This window comes from Ictidomys tridecemlineatus, unplaced genomic scaffold (assembly GCF_052094955.1).
Source record: "Ictidomys tridecemlineatus isolate mIctTri1 unplaced genomic scaffold, mIctTri1.hap1 Scaffold_132, whole genome shotgun sequence".
Lineage (NCBI taxonomy): Eukaryota > Metazoa > Chordata > Mammalia > Rodentia > Sciuridae > Ictidomys > Ictidomys tridecemlineatus.
This window is the reverse complement of record NW_027521185.1, coordinates 213,976-234,791: the sequence shown is the minus strand read 5'-3', so window position 1 is coordinate 234,791 and position 20,816 is coordinate 213,976. Positions and strand designations below refer to the sequence as shown.

At 45.1% G+C, this 20,816-nt stretch overlaps 1 pseudogene across 1 annotated transcript in view; it reads right to left on the bottom strand.

Moving 5' to 3' along the window:
- Positions 1 to 6,494: 6,494 nt before the first annotated feature.
- The window catches only part of LOC144372572 (obscurin-like), a 28,202-nt pseudogene continuing 13,880 nt past the window's right edge, over positions 6,495 to 20,816 (bottom strand). Inside the window, exons 3-11 of the transcript XR_013432543.1 lie at positions 10,593 to 16,721; positions 9,865 to 9,925; positions 9,513 to 9,590; positions 9,054 to 9,227; positions 8,824 to 8,850; positions 7,931 to 8,083; positions 7,790 to 7,835; positions 7,346 to 7,423; positions 6,495 to 7,067 (exon numbers count right to left, since the gene is read on the bottom strand). The product of XR_013432543.1 is annotated as an obscurin-like (transcript). The remainder of the gene's footprint in view (positions 7,068 to 7,345; positions 7,424 to 7,789; positions 7,836 to 7,930; positions 8,084 to 8,823; positions 8,851 to 9,053; positions 9,228 to 9,512; positions 9,591 to 9,864; positions 9,926 to 10,592; positions 16,722 to 20,816) is intronic.

The following is a 20,816-nucleotide window of genomic DNA, read 5'->3' as shown; positions in this document are numbered from 1 at the left end:
TGGCACAAGAGGCCCTGACCTTGTTCTGACATGAGACCAAGCTTGTCCTATCTTCAAGGTATAAAACAGGTGTCACCGAAGGCCCTGGTCTGGTTCAATCATGGGACCAAACTTGTCCCATCTTATCACTCTAAAATAGGTAGCACAGATGCGCCTGCTCTTGTTTGTCATAGGAACAGACATATTCCATCTTGAATGTGTTCCTAGTCCCTTCTTGATTCATGGTCACTAGGCTACCTTGTTGCTGGGAGTAGAGACATGGAATCAACACAGACTCCGGGTGAGAGAACTGGCTGGAGACCTGCCTCAGGTCGTCATCCAGTAGCTCAGTTTATTTTTGGAGTGCACACAACAGTTATAGGGTTTGAGTGGGGCATGCCTGTCAATCATACATAAGCATGGCAATATCCATAAGCCAGTCATCTTCTGCCTAATGTTACCACATTGTGAGGAACCTCTAAATATTGCTGCCGTAGCAGAAAGCAGTCTGGAAGGGTCTTTAGCCCTTACTGAGTCAGGGGTTTTATACTCTGAAGCCCCTGACTCTCAGTTTTTCGGCTGAGCAGTTTGGCAATGCTAACCACAAGTGCTGAGGATGTGGTTTCACCCCATCCTGCAGGCGCTCCTGTCAGGCCTGAAGGAAGGTGGATATTTCAGGCACTTCCAAGCTGCTAGTAGCTGCTAGCTGAGACTGAAACTTATTCCAACATTTCCTCTCTTTTTATTAAATTTGTTGCCAAAGGAAAACCATGATGAGAGAAGAAAGGAAAAGGGAAAAGAATAGAAAAAGAGGGGAGAAACAAGAAAGAGAAAAGAGAAAACATCCAGACATGGCCCTTTCCTGTAGCTGCAGTTGTTTCCTGCTGTGCTGAGCAGACAGCCACTGTTGACTAGATCTCTGTCTGTCATTTGGGTCCCAATCTTAGCTGGGCATGGGGAGCAAAGCAGACATGGGGGACAGGAGACCTCTCTCAGAAGGGGTGAAGATTTAGGCCTTTGCACAGGTGGGAGGGTTGATGTTCTTTGCCTCACCTCTGTTGGTGCCCAAGCTTTCTCCTGATGGCCCCTCTGCAACTGTGCCTGTCTTAGGTTGTTTCTCCCTTGAGGAATCTTACCTGTCATTGACTAACCAGTCATCCTCTGGGGCCAAACAGGGTGATGTGGAGTGTAAAAGGCATTACTACTGAGAGGACTGCTGCAAAAAAGGCCCTGGTTTGCTTAGGTCATGAGACCAGTCTTGTTCCATCTTACAGCACTAAAACATGAGGCCCTGATCTGATTCAGTCATGTGACCAGGCTTGTCCCATATTATAGATCTTTAATCCTTAAGATGTAAGAGAACTATCACTCTGAGGTAAGCTGCAATTCAAATGGTTTTCTGATAAGATTCATAAGCATCCATTACATACAACAGATGCACTTGTCTTATGTACAGTCCAAAGATATAATGCATCTGGGAGGTAAAGCATCTGTCAAGTCTTTCATGGAAGCATTACTCTCTGAAATTATCCCCAGAGTGAAGAACCTTTAAGAGTGCAGATTTGTGGCTGTCAGTCGATGCATGGAGTTTTCGTTTGTGTATATTTTATGTGGTGCTAGTGTGACCACTATTCTAGTCTGTGACTCTTGCCCTACTCATGACGCTCTCATTTCCCTTTGCAGAGCATTATACTGCATGTAGGATCTAAGCTGATTGGACAGGTGGACCACCAACCAAAGAAGCTGTCCTCTCTCAAAGCACTTGTGTGTCCTTGAGGTCTTTCCACTGAGATATAGTTGTCTATACTGGGGTCCATTCTATGTTGAAGCCATGAACTCTGAACCATAATAAGAATGTTAAATATCCTGCTATAGTTTTCAGAGGCTTTGGGGATAGTGTTTAGCTTTTCTTCTCTACTTTATTTAAAGGTTCATTGAATACCAAGCAGAAAACTGCCTTGTGTATAGACTTCAACTTAATTTTGTCAGTTGTGTTCTACTAAATAACACATTTCTGTTTTTTTTTTTAATTTTTCTTTTTCTTTCTTTACTTTATTTGTCACTAGTAGTTTTTTAACAGCTGCTGACAAGAATAATCAGTTTCCATTTTACATGCATATTCGGCAAATTCCTCAGGGATAAAGCAACTGAAGTTCTCAACATCCAAGTAGAAGAAAACTACATGTCCACAATGGGGCTAAGGCAAGATGACCACAGCATCCCTCTAAGTAGCCACCCACATAGGGAGAAATTATAATATACACCAGAGAGTCCCTGGAAAGTCCATATCAGAGCATTGATACAGTATTGATAGTGGAATACCACAGAGTAATAAAGGGAAAAATACCAGATCACCCAATAATATGGAAGAATTTCAACAGCATTATGTTCAGTAGAAAGTGCAGGTGAAAAGTTACATACTATCTGATTTCACATGTAAGTATTTTCAAGGCAATGGAAAAGAATGCATGGCTTCCATCAAGTACCTGGAATGTGTGATGGTTTCAAGGCTCCAGTGTGGTGATCTGCATGGTAGGGAGATTGACTACAAGAGAATTGGAGAAATTAGTATTGGTGAGCTAGTTTTCTTCCATTTTGAAAAAAATACATAAATAAGCAAAGGCAGAACCTGTAAAAACCCTATGGATTGGGCTAGAAGTGAAGGTATCATTTAGATTTACTATACAGAAATCTATTTAGTATATATAGATGTGCTAATTAGTTGTCTATTGCTAAAAGAAAAAACCTGATAAAAACAACATCAAGGGGGGAGGACTTAAACTGGCTCAGTCTCTAAGGATTCAGTCCACAGTTATTTGGCCTCTGGGCCTGTGGTGAGTTAAAACAGCTTGATGGGAGGGCAAGGCAGACCTGAGCTGCCCACCTTATGAGGAGAGGAGAAGAGAGAGAGAGAGAGAGAGAGAGAGAGAGAGAGAGAGAGAGAGAGAGAGAGAGATTGAAAGGGCAGCATGGTAGGATGTATGTCACAGGACCATAGGACTCCACGGGCTTCCAGACCAGCAGTACCCTGTCTGTGTAAACCTCCCCGATGTTCGGGTGTGGGGAAGACGAGGGTCGCTCTGCAAGAGGCCACCCATGGTCTGGGTCAGCATCTAATCCCCAGGGCTGATTTCTAGCTGGCCCTGCCTCACCCTCCCTGACTTTCGGCAAACGTTAGGCTCCTAAGCCCACCCTCTCCAAGTGCCATTTGTTTGGAGTGGGTGAGGTCCTAGAAAGCAATGGGAAGAGGGGCGTGCCTCCTTCCCTAGTGGGCAGTCAGATGTCTGCCCAACCCTCCCCACCAGGATCCCTCCTCGCCAGCCCTTCGCCAGGGTATATTCAGGCCTCAGTGGAGTGGCCCAGGCTCTGGTCGGGGGGCCTTGCTCTGGTTTCTAAGCTTTGGCTGAACACCCCAGTACAGGGCCTGAGGTCAGTCTGCAAGTTCCAGACTGGGCCAGCAGCCATCTCAGCTGCCCACACACCCCAGGCACTGCATACTCAGCTCCTGACTCAACTCTGATGAAGACACAAACAGGATGGGGCTCCTCCCTCCTGCACCACTGGAGGGCAGGGTGGCACCCTCCACAGGGAGCTCCGCCTCCTGGCCAGCAGAGGCCTCGGGCCAGCTCCTGGCAGCAGGGTGCACAGCAGGCTGGAACACTGCCACACCGCTCTCCTCCTTCTTGGGCATGCTACTCCCCCACCCCTGCCTTCCATCTGTCTCCTGTCAGTCTCCTGCCTCCTGCCAACCCCTGAAGACCCTGGACAGTCCAGAAGGCACCCACAGCAACCACATTCAATGCCTGGCCCATCAGGACTGGACTGCTCGGTAACTCGGACACACCTGTGGTAACCTCCTGAACCCCAAATTCCACAGCCCCACAGCTGAGGGAGTGGCCCAGTCTAGCTCACGCAACGAGGCTCAGCACCCCCAGCCCAGCCTCTCTGGCCTGGCAGGGACCTCTAGCAGAGCGTACCCACTTGCCTTCTGGAGTATGCCCGTGGTGGTTGCTGTGCCAAGAGGGTTGCTCACACTGCAGGTATACATGCCCAGGTCCTCAGCAATCACCACCAGGATGGTCAGCAGCTGGAAGTTCTTCAGGGTCGAGGAGATGAGGAGGTGGCCGTTGCTCTCCAGGAGGGCCCCATCTGTGACAGCACAGAGCCGGTCTGAGTTTCCCCTAGACAATGAGGGCCCCTGCTGCCCTGCTTGTATCCCAACCCCTTACATTTACTCCAAGTGGCCTGGGCAGCTGGCTGGGCTAACACCTGGCAAGCCAGTCACCGACTGACCCAGGACCAGGGTCTCATCTGAGAGCTCCCTCAGGAAGGTTGGTGCTGAGGAGGAGGCAGGAAGAGCCTTCAGAGGGAAGTCCAGGCCAGAAAGTGTGGGCAGGACGCAGCACTGCCTCCTCCTGGAAGCCCTTCAAGATTGCTCAGCCCCCATGCCCAGCCTGCCTCTGGGCTTAAGCCCCATAGGTGGGTAGGGGCTTGCCCCTCTGGTGTAGGCACCATGGCGGTTGGGAAAGGACCCTGAGACAGTGGGGCCTGCTCACCTTGGTCCCTGCCCTTCAGACCTGACAGCCAGGCCTGCCTTCTTCCTGGGGGGCTCCTCCAGGCCTGCTGGAGGAGGGGTAAGGGTCTCAGTAGGGAAGTCTGTCCTCGGGCAGCACCAGCTTCCTCACACTGCCTGTCCTCCCGGCAGGCCCAGGTCTCAGGAACTGGGGTGTGAAGACAAGCTGGACCTGCTTTTCACCTCCCTCAGCAGTGGGCTTTTGGGGCTCTAAGGCCTACAGTGCAGGAGGGGGGTGCTTGGGGCCGGGGTCAGGCTGGGGTCAGGAGGGTGGGGGTCACAGAGGCTGCTCTGGAGTTGGGACTTCCAGGCAGCTCAGGGGTCAGGGAAGCTGGGGTCAGCTGTGCCTAGGGTCGAGTTGCTCTGAGATCAGGAGAGACCTGGAGTCAGGAGGATCTGGGGCCACAGGACTGGGCTCAGAAGGTCTGAGGTCACTGAGGGTGGGGCCATAAGACTCCTGGGTCAGAGGGTCTACAGTGGGGGAGGCCTGGGATCCTGGCTGCCGTCTCCCCAGGTGCCCTCCTTGCAGCTGTCTCCAGGATGGCCTCACATGCCCAGTAAGGCAGGCTCAGGTCAGCAGAGGTGCCCCCAGGACTCAGGTAGAGCTGTGGGTGCAGTTGGGAGGTAGGGGCAACAGCACCATAGGAGGGGCCCAGCAGGACCCTGAGGACGAAAGGGTGAGTGATCCTAAGAGGCAGGGATGTTCCAGGGGATAGGACGAGGAGGTTACCTTCAGGTCTGCCCTTCAGGATCCGGGAGATGTGAGCCATGGAAGCCTTCACCCTCTGGCGCAGCCCAAGTTCCAGGGGTTCCTCCAGTCGCAAACACTTCCCAGGGAACTGGAATAGGCCACGGGAGGGGGACCACTTGCGCTTTCTGCTGGCTGCAGCCTCCCCCAGCAGTTTCTCCAGGTCCTCCGGCTCCTCTGTGATATCCAGGCCAGCTCGAAGGCCCAGCTCCCCTGGCCAGGGCCAGGCAGCCTCAGGGGAGGGCAGCTCTGGCTGCTCCCAGGGCTTGGGGACCCTCCTGAAGATCATGAACTCGAATGGGAGATACTTGATGTCATACAGGTCAGAGAGGTTGAGGTAGGTGGGATCCACCTCTGAAATGTCTAAGGACACAGTGTCATCAGCCTCTGTATCCCCTGACAGGTCCCGGATCTGCACCAGGGACACCTGCCCATCTTGCTCCCACGAGGTCAGCTCTGGGGAAGCCCTCAGGGTAGCCCCTCTGGTCTCAGGCACTGGCCTCAAGTCGGCCTGAGGTTGAGGGCTTCTCACTGCAGCCTCGTCCTGCTCCTCGGAGGACTGGGATACGGCCCAGGCCATCCTGGCCCACAAGGGACCCTGTCCTAGCATGCCCCCTGCATCCCCACCAAAGGCAAAGGTACCGTAGCCCGCCACCCCCGCATAGCCCCCACGGTACCCCAGGGAGAACTTCCGGGTGGTTGCCTGCTCCTGAGGCCTTGGTAAGGGGGGTGTTGCGTCAGGGGAATGCTCAGCCTCCTGAGACAGGCTGCCAGTGTCCAGGGAAGGGCTGGACTCCATGCCTGTGGGGCAAGTTGGTTCCAGGGAGCTGGAAGAGCTGGTCCAAGGCCTCCCAGGTTGAGAGATGCTGCCAGGCTCCTTCTAAGAGCCTGGCAGGGGGCTTCTTTGGGCTGGGCAGGGGGGCTCCAGAAGTATCTCCTTGACAGACCCTCCAGGCAAACAGCCATGAGTTTGTGGTGACAGTGGGCCACAGCCCTTTTGGGGGGCAGAACCCTGCTCAGGGTGACAAGAAGGAGCCTCCTGCCCCAGCCTGGACGACCCCGCTTGCTGAGCAGGCCCTGAGTCTCTAGCAGGTGATGGAGACAGACTGGGTCCTTTCAGGGGCTTCTAGTCTCTCCCACCAGCCTCCCCTCTGGAGGCTGTGGGAGGACACTGTCCTTCACTGCAGGCCTCACTCAAGGGGCACTGGCGCTGGGCAGGCGCAGGGCCATCTCAAAGGAGGGTGTCTTGGTTATAAGGCCGGCCTGCTCTTCCCTGGTGGCCTCCTCCTCCAGCACGCGATGCTCCAACAGCGGCTCATGCAGACCAGGCAGGGCCCTGGCGAAGTACCCGCCCTTGAACAGGTGCCGCCTCTGGGCTGCCTGTAGGCGGCCTCCAGGGCCCTCGCCTGCCTGCTGGAAGAACTGGCTGCTGATGACACTGTGCCAGGAGACGCAGCCAGGGGCTGCCAGGGGCCCTGCGCCTTGCTGTGAGGCTGGTGGGGCCTCCGCCTCCTTGGCAGGCTGGCCGAGGGCCGCAGGAAGCCCCGTGGGTGCAGCAGCGGGGAATGGGTCACCGGCGAGGATGGCAGCAACTTGGCCCTGGCAAAAGGGGCGAGCTAATTGTCCGAGGAGGAGGAGCTGGAGGAGCAGCTGGCTTCTGAGTGCAGGAGCGGGGGCCACTCCCAGGCAGGGGGTGTCGGGTGGGCCCCGCAGCAGCTCTGGGATGGAGCGCATCACCAGGATGGACTTGTAGCTCATCAGGGAGCGCTGCCCCCCCCCCCCAGCACAGAGCAGTCGCTGGGTGGGGCCGCAGCACAGTGCAGGCCTTCTCCCTCCAAGTTCCCAGTGGGCCAAAGCGGTGGGGACACAGAGCAGTGGGAACCTGTGCACCAGGGCTCTTGGCTTCTGCCTGGCCACTGGGTACCCCTCTGCGCCTGGCACACTCATGGCTGAGATCCGATGAGGTGCCAGGCCTGGGAGTGTGCTAGGCGGGCTTGGGCTTGCATTTCTGACCCTGCCCTCACTCTTTTCAGGGGATAGCTCACCTGCCAGCGGCTCCTGGCCAGGAGGAACTTGAGCTGCTTGGTGTTTATGAAGTGGGCCTCCTCCACAGGCATGGATTTCTGGGGTGTGAGGGAGCAGCCACATTGAGGAGAGACCCCAGCGCTCTGATGGGTGCCCCTCCTGGGATGGAGGCCCAGCTGGGTAGGGGCAGGTGTACTTGCCCTCAGCACTGGGGTCTCATGGGCTCATCCCTTTACTTTGCCCAGACAGGGCAAGGTAAAGGCCAGAGGTTGTAGGGGAGGCCCTGACCCCTGTTAGGGTCTCAGGATCCCAAGCCTGTCTGAAGGGACAAGTGTCCTCTGAACTGGGGCACAGGGTCCTGGGTGCCACCACCATATGTGCTAATGCAGGCAGGCCCTCATCCCCCTTGGGTTGGATGTCCCTCCCTACAGGCCTGGGGTTTGAGCCAGGCTGGGCCTACTCACCAGGAACCAGGGGTGGGTGAGGCACTGGGAGGCACTGGGCCGGGCCCTGGAGGGAGAGCAGAGCCCAGGTCAGCCAGGCAGTCAGCTGGCCCTGGGCAGGGCTGGCCGCAACCTGGGCAGGCAAGAGAGGCATGCACTCACCCTGGGGCCCTCTGCAGTGTGGCCTTGAGAAAGTCCTTGGCGTCCTCACTGAGGTGGGCAGCCATGGGGCTGCTCCAGGACACCTGCCCCTCCAGCACATTCAGCAGGGTGGCACGGTCACTCTCTCCCACAAATGGGGAGGATCAGGTCAGGCTGGAAACAGGCAGAGCCTGCCCTCAAACAAAGCCCCTGGGGATGAACTCTGGCACCACTCCCACCCAGCAGTATCTGAAGTTCCCCAGATACTGCCTCAGCTTGGAACACCAATCCAGGCAAAGCCTAAGAGGGTGTCTGGGCTCAGACCAGGGTTGGGGTCCCCACTCAGGCTGGGACAGGGATCAAGGAAACGTCAGCCTGTATGGGGGCCCTGCTTTAACCTGAGGCTCTCATGGCCAGAGGTGGGTACAGGGCTGAACTTACAAAGGAGACCCAGGCTAGCTTCAAGCAGGGATGTATGCCAAGGCTGGGTGCTGATTCAACCTGGGGTGGGTACTTGGCCTCAGCCTGAGCTAGGGATCCAGGCTCAGCTGGGACAGGAGTCCAGGGAGCCTAGATAGGCACCAGTCTATGTCTGAGTTGGGGACAGGTCTTAGTCTGCAGAGGTCAAGGATCAGTCTGTACCACCAGCATCTTCAGGGTAGCAGTGACCACTACGAGTGGACTCTGGACAAAAATCCCACAGACCCTACAGGGTCAGCTCAGCTCTGCCTAGTGATGACAGGGTGTTTGTGAGGAGCAGTGGGCAGGAGTCTCTTATCAGGGTTGGCTGACCGCCTGTTTTCAAGATAGCTGCCCCTGGGCTCTTGGGTCTCTGGTCTGAGGTGTGGCCAGCAGCACACGTGGCCCTCAGGATTCTGCAGAAGGGTTGGCTTTGAAGAACAGGCTGTGCTCACCTGAGGTAAGAGATGACCCCCAGGGCCCTGCAGAAAGAAAACCACCCACTGTGAGTCACCCCAGGCCTGGCCACAGGCAAGGGGTATGTGGGAGGAGGCATGGGGGATCCCAGGGGTGCAGAAGGAGGCAGAGGTTCAGAGAGGACCCTTTGGCTGGCTGCTGGGCTGCCAGATGACTCCCCAGCATGGTCCCAGGAGGGTCACAGTCCTAACTCAGCCTGACCACTCACCAGATGTCAGAAGCCTCGCTTACGGAGGTCTGCTCAATGATCTCGGGGGACACGAACTCTGGAGAGCCGTACTTGCTGTACTGTGGCTCTGAAGGGGTGATTTTTTGGGGCAAAGCCAAAGTCGCAGATTTTAATGTCTTCGCTAGCTGGATGCACCATCAGGATATTGGGGGGCTGTCAGAAAGTATTGAGGAGTCTATGGGGGGTTGGGCCACCTGGAGTTTCCAGGCCTCAGGGAGTCATTCAGGGTCCATGAGGCCAACGTGGGGCATGGGCAACACCAGTCAGACTGTCAGAGCAGAGCCCACGGATGAGCTGCCAATTAGCAGTGCATCCAGTCCCTGCAGGACAGCAAGCCCTGTCAAGGAAACTGGACACGATAGGCCTGTCCCTTCCTATCCTGTAGGCCCAGGGCTCCCCTCTCCCACCCAGGTTCTGGAGGGGCCCGAAGGACAGTACGTTTATGTCCAGGTGGAGGACTCCGTGGCTGTGCAGATAGTGCAGTCCCTCCACCAGCTGCTGAAGGTAGACCTTGACCTGTGGCAAATGCTGTGCTCAGGGAGGGGCCCCGGCCCTCCACTTTGACTCATCCTGCTTGAGTGCCCCAGTCTAGCACCTGGGACAAGCCCAAAGTGTAGGTGGCACCCTGATGTGCAGGAAGCCAGGCAGTGCAGCTGGGCACAGAGCCCAGGTAGCCACGGGGCCTGGGATCCAGAGAAGCGGGGCCTGGGCCACATTTGGGGCAGCTGTGTCTGGGTGGGGCTGGGACCCGCATGCAGCTCAGGCCAGTGGCAGGCAGGTGCAGGGTCACCTAGGCTTCTGTCACCACTCTCTTCTTGAAGAGGCGATCCAGCAGCTCCTCTGATGAGCACCTGGGGCCTGGTCAAGGAAAGCAGCTGAGGCTGGAACCTACCAGGAGGTGGCCAGGACAAGGTTCCTCCGGTCTCAAGGGTGAGGTACTGGTGCTCAGGTTGAGGGGAGGTGCCATGGGCCCCTGGAACCCCAGACAGCATCCAGCCCAGATGAGGGGGGCTGCCTGGGGACTGAGGCCACACAGGGCAGTGGTAGGGTGGGGGCACCTGGCCTGTCTGCACAAATCCCTCCTCAGGGGAGAGACAAGAACACAGGAGCAGATCCAGCCACAAGGCCACACTGAGACCCCAGTCAGGGACCTATGGGCAGTGGGCAAAGACCTGGAGTAACCTGTGTAGGACACACCTCTCCTGACATCTGAGAGGTCACCCATAGGAGGAGACCCCTGGCCATCTCCATCGAGGACATCTGGACCCTCAGGAGCAGCTCAGACACTGACCCTGCTGGTGACCCCCATGGACAACCCTCAGAGAGAAAGAACCCCCTGACCAACACCATCACAAGCAGCAGGAACAGGGCTGCTTGTCACACAGCATTGGCCACAGGAAGGTGGGCTGAGGCCGTCACAACCTGCCAGGCCCAGGGAGCATATGCTCCTCCAATCCCCAGCCTGGTGGCCACTGCACCCCTCCTCAAACCCCAAGGCGCCAGGAGAAGAAAGGATACAGTTCCAAAATGAGGATGAGGGTCTTCCGGGTCTCAAACTTGTGGCAAGTTTCATGCATTTCAATAATTTCATTGAAGGCTGTTTATTATTTAAATGATTTTAAACTCACAAATCTTTAAAATGGATTCTGTCTGAGGGTGCTGTTATAACAGGTTGAAAGCAACATGTATACAAACCTATTGTCATTAAAAAAAAGAACTATGCAATTTTATTAACCCAATTTTTATTATTAAAAAAAAGCCCAAAGATTCTAGGCTATTCATGGTGGCTAGAAGCCTCATGTGTGTTTACATGGTTAGAAGCGTAAGTTATGGTAATCAGAGGACTAGTGTTTAAATAGTAAGATATGCTGATGGATCATGGTGAGATCCCCTATGAGATCTAAATTTTTGCAACGAGTAGTTAAGAAGTAAAAATGTGGCTTTCCCAAAGGGTTATAGCACCTATTTTACTCAATCATTTTGCTTTGTGCTCTCAGAGAAATAATTCACTGGTTTTCCTCATCTAGAGAAACCATAACATTCTTGGTATTTTCAGTAGTAAAGAAAATAACCATCTTTCTCATGGGAAGCATTTGATGAAAATTGCAAATAATTTCTCAGCAAAAATCTGACTTGTTAAATTAATCTTAAAAAGGAGAAACAAACAAAAAACGAATTATATACTTTAATAGTAGAATCATAGATAGATAGATAGATATAGATAGATAGATAGATAGATAGATAGATAGATAGATAGATAGATAGATAGATGTCTGTTTCTTATCACAAGCAACAAGAAAGAGCTCCTCAATTGAGGGCATCACCACAAAACAGGATACAGTGCTTGAAAATATTTTGGAGGAATTACAGTGAAAATTTTCTTAAATTCATTGTCTCATGTTCCTCTCACAGTCATTACACTCTTTCATGATGAGACTGGCCAAGAGTCTTGTTCACTTTGTTTTATACAGTAGCGTTTGAACAAGCTATCACTTACTGCATATTTGCTTTGAGTCTCAAGGAAATAAAGTAGAGAAATGAGTAATGCTTTATTACTACCAGAGCCTACTGAGAAGCAAATAATATTCTCAGGCCTAGAATGAAATCTTACTGAGTGTTGGTGAAGGAAAGGAAAAGCAAATGTAGAAAAAATGATTTCTGGAATTTTCATATGAGACAGACGGCTGAAACAGTACAAGGAAATGATTTGAAAGTGCTGCTTTAAATAAAGTAGTCCTCTCCTGCTCATCAATTAAACAATTAGTACACAATTCTGTTCTTTTCAGCAATGTTAACATTTGGGATAAAAATTTTTGATTTACTATTTTCTTTCTAATAAAGTAGCCTCCAACCTACAAATGGGTTGTGTTACAAAAATTCATTTGTTAGATGGTCATGTGGGATCCAGCCTGCCCTTTCCCAGAGAATCAATGTTATAAATCATTGTTTGGTTTTAAGGCTGGTCCATGTAAGCCTATTTAAAGAATAATGTTCTCAGCTATAGGACTGTGAACTACTGGGGACTTGCAATGGAAACATCTGAAATCTGAGCTTTGGGATGGAAATAACACTTTTCAAATGGGAAGAAGTAGGAGCAAGAGACATTCCCTTTTCTTGGGCATGAGACAGCTCAAATATATGGTAAATCTATGTTTTGTGTTAAAAATTGGGGCACATGGTCCAATAAAGTAATTTTTTCCTATATCACAAATAAACTTGGAAAATTACAAAGATAATTCTTTCCAGAATATTCTACTGATAAGTGAGGTTAACTTTTGGAATAAGCACTACCCAAGAAATTCCAAGAGATTCAGGTGCTATATACTCAACATTTTGAGGAGAGACATTTGGTGGGTATTTCTTTGCTTGTTTTGTTCAGTTTCATGAGCCCAGTCAGAAGTAGGAAATTCAAAAGGCTGATATAGTTGAACTGGAGAGAGAGGCAATGGAACCTAGAAGTAAAGTCAGGTCAAAGGGGAGAGAGAACAAGAGATCAATTGAAGATGGATTTTAAGAGGTGAAAAATTTAAAAGCTGCCCTTTAGGCATGATAGAGAATGGAGAATAGATCAAGATCAGTGATGAAGAAAAATGAATCAACTGGCAGAAGAAAATAAGCTTGCCCAGGATCAGTTTGTCCAAGCCATTTTTGATTTACATAACTCTAATCTTTTTTATACTTTAGGGTTTACATAGTCTCCAAAAAGCACTAAAATGTTAGTAGTGTGATCCATGTAGCACAAATTTTATCAGAGAGAGGAACCATGACTGAGTACCTATAAATATTTCAAGCTCTATGTTAAAATTTTCCCTCATTTTTTGTTTGATCTTCACAACAATATTATGAGATGACGAGGGTCTCTTGTTACAAATCTGATAAAAGAGAATCAGAAGGTAAAGTAACCTGCTCAAGTGAGTGGGTAAACCAGCATTGATCTTAGGACTCTATGAAACCATAGCCAGTATTCTTGGCATCATTTTATCTTGTTGCCTTGTTTGTCTGGGACTTGTGTCTCAATCCAAATCGATTCATTTGTAAATTCAAAATGTGCCTGATGAGTACCTAGAATATGCTAGATACTATCCTAGCAACTAGGAAGAGAGAGAATGAAGAGACAGGCCCTGCCTTCAACAAGCTCTCAGTTGGGAAGTAAGCTTTCAGAATCTAGAATACAAGATCTGTCTGGGGAGAGAATCACTAAAGAAATTCAAAGAGACAAACTTGACCTTGTGACCAAATGTAAGCAAGTCTCCAGGAGAAGCACTCACAGAATCTTGCTGAGCTAAGAAAGAGAGGATACACTTTGAAACCACCAACCCTCTATGATGTTCTCTGTAACTGCAGGCAATGCTACTGTGGGGTTGTTGGGAGTGTCTAAAAGAATATACACATTGAAAACTGAGAGACTTGGGTTTGAATTATCACCTTAGCTAATTATTGGTAGTATGACTTCTAACTAGCCATTTAACTTCATGTGCAAAATGGACATAACGTGAGAATTAGAGGTGGCTTATGCAAATTAGCAGTCAACCTAGTATCTTTTCTATAGCAGCAACTCAGTAAATTATAATATTTTTATTTAATTTCATATTTTTAGATTTTAGATACCATTCTCCTCATATCTGAATGGAAAATGGGAAAGCCTAGCCACATTGAAGCTTCCAGTTTGTCAGAGATATAGGGCCCAAGAGAAAATAGCAGACCACAGAAGTAAGGAATTGTTACCTCCAATGTAAAATATTTTAAGGAGCAGATGTAAGTAATTCATCAGATAACCAATATTTCTTTCAAGTATTTATTTAATTGGTTGAATAATAGCTCCAGGGGAATCTCTGCTTTGGAATATTTTTCAAACTCTTGGTATTATCCAGCTGTTAGTCATTTTGATAATGTCCCTTGTGTGTTATATTCTCGAAAGAGTTTTAAATGCTTGTTCGTAGCCACTGACTCATCAGATGATCTCCATGAGGAATGATCTACAAAACCTACATTAGCTGAAATCATTAGAAAAACCTACTAAAATCCTGCTTTGCCATCCTCAGATGACCAAGGAAAGAAAAACATGTGTGTCTGAGAGTAATACAAAATAAGTGGTGTCAGTTCAAATTAGAGGGTGACCAAAATAGGGGAATTATTCAAATGAAATAAAATGGGAACCAATCTTGAGAATCCTCTGGGCAGACAAAACCAGTGCAGCTGTGGAAGTGGAAGTCACTTTGAACTATGCAAGCGTAAGTGAAACTTAACGTGGTCTATGTCTTATAAATGCATGGGTTGTGGCTCAGTGGTGGAGCACTCGCCTAGCACATGCGAGGCCCTGGGATAGATCCTCAGCACCACATAAAAATAAATAAAATAAAGGTATTGTATCCAACTACAACTAAAAAATAAATATTTTTTTTAAAAACATGAAATTTAAGCTCAAATAACTTAGATAATGTGGATCTTTGAGCAAGATAGAACAAATACATAAAATATATAAGTGAAACTAATCAAATATTTTCTTTACTTCCATATTTACCTTATATTCACCCCACATTGTGTTTCCTCAGCAGAACCCAAACCCGTATTTGGTTTGATGTTGTCCAATTCATGTATGACTGTTTGCTGAAATAAACTCCTTAACATTTTCTTGTGCCTCAGTTTAGTTTTAACATGATAAAATGTTAGAGTTGCCATCTATGCCTTTTGAATACACAGAACACATTCATGATCCTGGGATATGTGTTTGTAATTTCACTTCTGTTTCACTAATGTTGATGTCTACCCAGATCTCTGGGGAATGCAGTTGAATCCTCAGTAACAATGGATAGTGTGGTGGTCAGAGGAGAGACATAGTCCCTATGCAGTTTTCCCCACCTTCTTTAAACCTTGCCTAGCATTACAATCTGAGTCTTCATTAGAACTGGTCTCCTCAATTCACTGACCCAGACAAGGAGAGCAACACTTTCCACCAACCAGAAAGACAGGATTATTTAAAAGGAAAGCTGGAGCTCAGCCAGTCTCCCAGCACAGAAGTGCTGCTGCTCCTCTCAGCACAACCTTCCTAGACTGGTTCTGTGGAGAATGAGTGACAGATTCCAAAAAAAGAATGAGCAGGCAGATTCCAAAGCTGCTGTTGCACAGTGAACTGAAGAGAAGCAAAGGCAGGCAAACAAAACAGAAAATAGAAATACTCTAAGGTTTCTCAGCTACTCAACTTCCAACCACCTGTCACAGAGTGGGAACAGCAAGGCAGTTGAGGCAGGCAGTTCAGCATACAGCAGTCAGAATTGTCTTGGTCTTTATAAACATCGAGGCAGTGGTCAAGTCCAAAAGATCATGGAAATCAAAGAGCCATGTTTACATGTGGAGAATGATATACACTGGTTTCTTTCCCCATTGTCTCATTTGGAGAACAATTGTAATCAAAAATAGCATCTTGAAATACAGAGGGAAGTGGGGTTCTGGGAATTGACTTTGAAGTAACTTTACTCTTGTGTGAGGTCTGGCCTCACAAGTAATCAAATAATGCCACTAGATGAAAAAAATGCATTATTAAAATGGCATCACTTATATCATCTGTGATAATTGTGTTAAATCATTTTTTGGGGAAACAAAGGTTTCCAACATGGGTTGTAACTGACTTTTAGAAAACACATCTATATTTTGTCAGAAAAGAAGATAATAGGCTCCTGGTGCAAAACACAAACAGTAGCATGTATCAAAGAACAGAGAACAGCAATATTGCAATCTCCATGTAGCTTTAAAAATGTTATCTAGATATATTTAAATGCTAGTCTGGGGTTTGTGTTGCATGTGGAATTTTTTCAGTCATCTTGAGGGGCTGTTACACACCTTCCAATCTTCGTGTAATTAAGGCAGTAGTTTTGTTGTCATCTTGTCACAATTCATGAGAAAAACTGTGAAAACTCAAGAGCGTGTGTGGTAGGATGTCAGCATCAGACAGCTATATGTAATTTTGTGTTGCTTTTTAAGGCACTTCATTGCACCAGTGAATCATCAGCTATTCTGTTCCCATTAACCACTTCCCAGCTCCCAACCCCAAAGAGCCTAAAGATTCTTTTTATATCTTTAAGTTTCTAAAATGAGTCTTGTTCTACTTTTCTCAGAGTATTATGGGGACTCAGGTGTTTATAAATGTAGCCATGAATCAATCTTTTTGAATTGCTCAAATTAAACTACAATTTTCATAAATTTCTAAATAATATATTACTATAAAATTAACTTAAAGCTCAGTCAAATGAGTTTGCAAATATTTTGTAATATGGAAACCATGCACTGAGGAATTGTTTTGAATTATTTCATAATGTTTTTGGTAAAACATATTATCACAATAAGAATATTAAACAATATGGGGGGGGCTGGGGATGTGGCTCAAATGGTAGCGCACTCGCTTGGCATGCATGGTGCGCTAGGTTTGATCCTCAGCACCACATAAAAATTAAAAAAAAATAAAGATGTTGTGTCCACCGAAAACTAAAAAAGAAATATTAAAAAATTTTCTCTCTCTCTCTCTCTCTCTCTCTCTCTCTCTCTCTCTCTCTCTCTCTCTCTTTAAAAAAAACCCACAAAACAATATGGGGGTGGGATTGTGGCTCAGTGGTAGAGCACTCCCCTAGCACATGTGAGGTCCTGGGTTCGATCCTTAGCACCATATAAAAATAAAATAAAATAAAATAAAGATATTGTGTCCAACTACAACTAGAAAATAAATATTTTTTAGAAGAATATTAAACAATCAATAGTAGATATTAAATGATAAATGTTAAACTTCTATATTTAATATTTATGCACCAAGATAGAAACTTCTACATATTAGAATGTATTTGTTGGCTCATATTACTTCTAAATATGTAAAACATGCCATAAGTTTCTAGAGATTAAATAGTGGCCAATGATACATTGCTAAATTAGAAAACCCTAAAGGAGACTTCCAAAGACTTGAATTCATTTGGTTCTATCATAACTTAGAACATAGATCTTTTATTAACATCACAGTGAACATAGATGGAGAACAAAATTATAATTGAATATGATGGTAAGTAGAAGATGATAAAATTACCAAATAAAAGAAATCTCACGATGACTTCACAAATATAAATTTGTATATGATTGACAGGAACACATGGCATTAAAAGATGTGAGAACTAACCATGAGTCAACAATGGCTATAGATAATTATTGGTCTTGAAAATATATCCAACATTGTTTTCCTACTTTCAAAATCTATATTTTAATAAATTGACAAGGGCACAGAGCATAAGGAAAATAAAGGAAGTGATAGAAAATGGATGGTAAAAGGCAAAGCAAAAAGACTGGAGTTATTTTCTTCTAAGACAAGGATAATTTTAACTACATGTAGTGATACTGCATGCATGAGAATAGAGAAGTGACTGTCATCAGTATCAAATCTAGAATGTATTGTATTGGCTTTGAGATAATCAATAATATTTTTTTTCTTTTTAGGAAAACTTCCTGATTAAAAAAAAATTATCCTGGGACCATTAAGCAAGTTAAGAAGAACAGGAGAAACCACATAATTTAGACAATGTATGTAAAGTTCTTCACTTAAGATGGGTAGATGAGGTTCTTAGAAGAAATGGGAAATTTTATGAACTTTAAATCATTTCTAGACCTTTTATCTTTGTGACAATTGTAGCTAAAATATAATTTTTCTCAATCCAATTCAGCTTTTTGAGATCCGTAGACCCGTGTATCCTTAATAACTAAAAAGAAATGATATAATGCTATGAGAGTAGATGTGGGCAACAGTTCTTTCAGTTCCAATGTAATTACCTTCCTGGTTTTTTTGCCTCCTACAATTTTCTATTTTCGATTTCCATTCTATTCAATGAATACATCATTTGATTTTTTTGTGCCGTTTCCAGCTTTGGAATAGTCATTAGTAATCCAATAGTAATGATGTGTATTATACTGTAAAGAACAATATTTTCTTCCTTTTTATTTTTTTTTCTTTTCTAAAATAATTTCTAAGTAAAGAAAGATAACTTCTTCCTACATTATGTCACTTGTTCATTTCTTACTATTTAACCTCTTCCTACAGGTTTCTTTTTGATGCTATTACTCATAGACCCTGGAAAACTCAACTTCTGCCTAAAATAATGTTTTGTTTTGTTTTTCCTGTAACATTCACACTTTGCATTTTGGCCTTCATTTATAAAAGTAACTGAGCCAGCAGTCACATGACAGAGATGCTGAATATGTTGAGAGTAGGTTGTTTAAGACAGAGAATCTTAATCTTTATCATACAACGTAGAAATTTTTATACTTAAGATTGGAATTGATGAAAAATGCTTATTAACAATTACCATAATGTCAGCTATTGCTAATTTTGTCAGTAAATTTTTTCCCCTCTCAACAAAATGTGATTCTGCTGAAAATATTTAAGCCTTTTATTTCAGCTTTATTTTCCTCTGGTGAATATTCTCCATTTTTTGAATAAGTTCTTCCTGTACAATGTCATAAATTTTACTGGCCATGGATTCATTGTAGTCTTTAGAATTACCTGAAGATTTAATAAGGTACTTACTAAAGTTTAGTGGAAAATATTAAATATTTTCTTCTACTTATTTTCTTGTCTTACCAATAAAGTTAATATTGGAATCAAACAAATGTTTAGGATGAATTTTTGTTTATTTTAAAAAGCCATGTATATTTTGATCCTATTTCTATCCTTTATTCAGTTTTATTTCAAATTTTCTTATTGTCTGTACTTGTAGCTATTAGATATTTTCATCATTATCTCCCTCCAATTCAAAAGATACTCATTTCTGTTCCATACACAGTTGTTATTCATTTTACATAAGGCAAAATTACAAATTTCATGTTTTCAAATTCCACTTTTGTTTAAAATGTAAGTAAAATATTCCTAAGTATATGCATGTATGTGTGTGTGTTTATATATATACACACAATAAAAGTCCAACTACTGAACCATTTGCCACCTTTAGACACTACTCAATTCAGAGGATTTTCTACTCAATGCTAAGGTAAAATCACCTCTTTAATTTTCCCCTAAAATACTTTTGGCTAGTCTCTACAATAAATAAATTTTATAATTTTAATTCAAGCCCAGTGCTGTGGTACAGGCCTATAATTCAGTGGCTCAGGAGGCTGAGACAGGAGATTTGTGAGTTCAAAGCCAGCCTCAGCAAAAGCGAAGGACTAAGCAACTCAGTGAGACCCTGTCTCAAAACAGGGCTGGGGATGTGGCTCAGTGGTCAAGTGCCCCTAAGTTCAATACCCAGTAAACAACAACAAAAAAAATTAATTCACATAAACCCGAAGAGAAAAAATGATATCAAATATACTTGTTAGTTTTCTTTTATTATTATTTAATTAATATTTAGCTTTCAAGATGTAAGGAAAAACTTTGTGTACCTTCTTTGTGAATATATGTGAATTGGCTGCTGCCAAGTAGCAAGCTGTATTATAATGTACTATATTTCTCCTTGGAGGCTTCTTTCATGATTAAAGGAGTCACTACCTTCAATTTTTGCAAGGGGCTGTAATTATTGGTTCTTATTTCATATTTAGATTACTCTTAGTTTTTAATTTCCACTACCTGTCATGCCATGTTTTGTCATGATCTTTCACTTGAGTGCCATTTTAATTATTATTCCAGAGATGTGTTTCCTCATTTATTATTACTTCAGTTCTTTTAGCTGATTTCAGAAAAGCTAATGTCAACTTTTAAGGGTAAAGTGGGAGGAACAGATTGCCTTCACACACTGATAATTTTGAAGATTTACAAACAAATTTAAAAATATGATTCCTATTAATATGTTTAATAAAATCTGTGAAGACTTAAGTAGTATAATCCATGAAATTTGCATTAGCAACATATTAAGAAAACATATGGTATGCATCAGTACATTGGTATGTACTAATAATATGTATGACTAATTTCATTTTGCATAAAGCATTTTAAGTTAAAGTGATTTTTTTAAAAAATTAACAACAGCATCATTTGGTCATGAAATGATATTGAACTTTGTTTTGAGATAGAGAAACATTTATATTTTAATTTATTATGGCAGAGTAAACAATTAATAATTTTGAGTTAAAACAGTTGGATTTGATTTTCTGACAGTTATCAATATCATCTATGTGCCTTTGAATGTTCCTCAGTTTAAATATCTGAAAAATATAAATAATTAACTCTAACAAGTTTGAGGGGTTTTAGGGAAAGGAATATCCACTTAAAAGTATGGGAAGGAGCAACTCAACTGCATTGTGTAAGTTAAATGTATAGTCAAACCACTTTTATACTACATATGCTGACATCAATTTACATGTGTAGACTCTTATGACTAGAACACTATTTCCTCAGGCTATTTCTTCACTGGTGAAAATTTTGCATGCCATTTCCATTGGAAATGAGAAGGTGGGTCAGATTGACTAAGAAGTGTGATCCAGTATACACACACACACACACACACACACACACACACACACACACACACATATGGAACTATTACAAGATTTTGCCCTAAAAACAAAACAAACACTTAATCCCTTGAAAAATTCCATTTCATCTCATTCCTTCACTAAAACAAAACAAAACAAATCAAAAACAAGGGAAAATATACATGGTAGATTTATAATTATATTTGCTGTATTGTCAAGATTCTTGGCATGAAGCAACTTTCATTTTGACTAGAAATCAGTGAGAGATGAGCCTTCTGTTTACATGTTTGGTAAGGGAAATAATTTTTC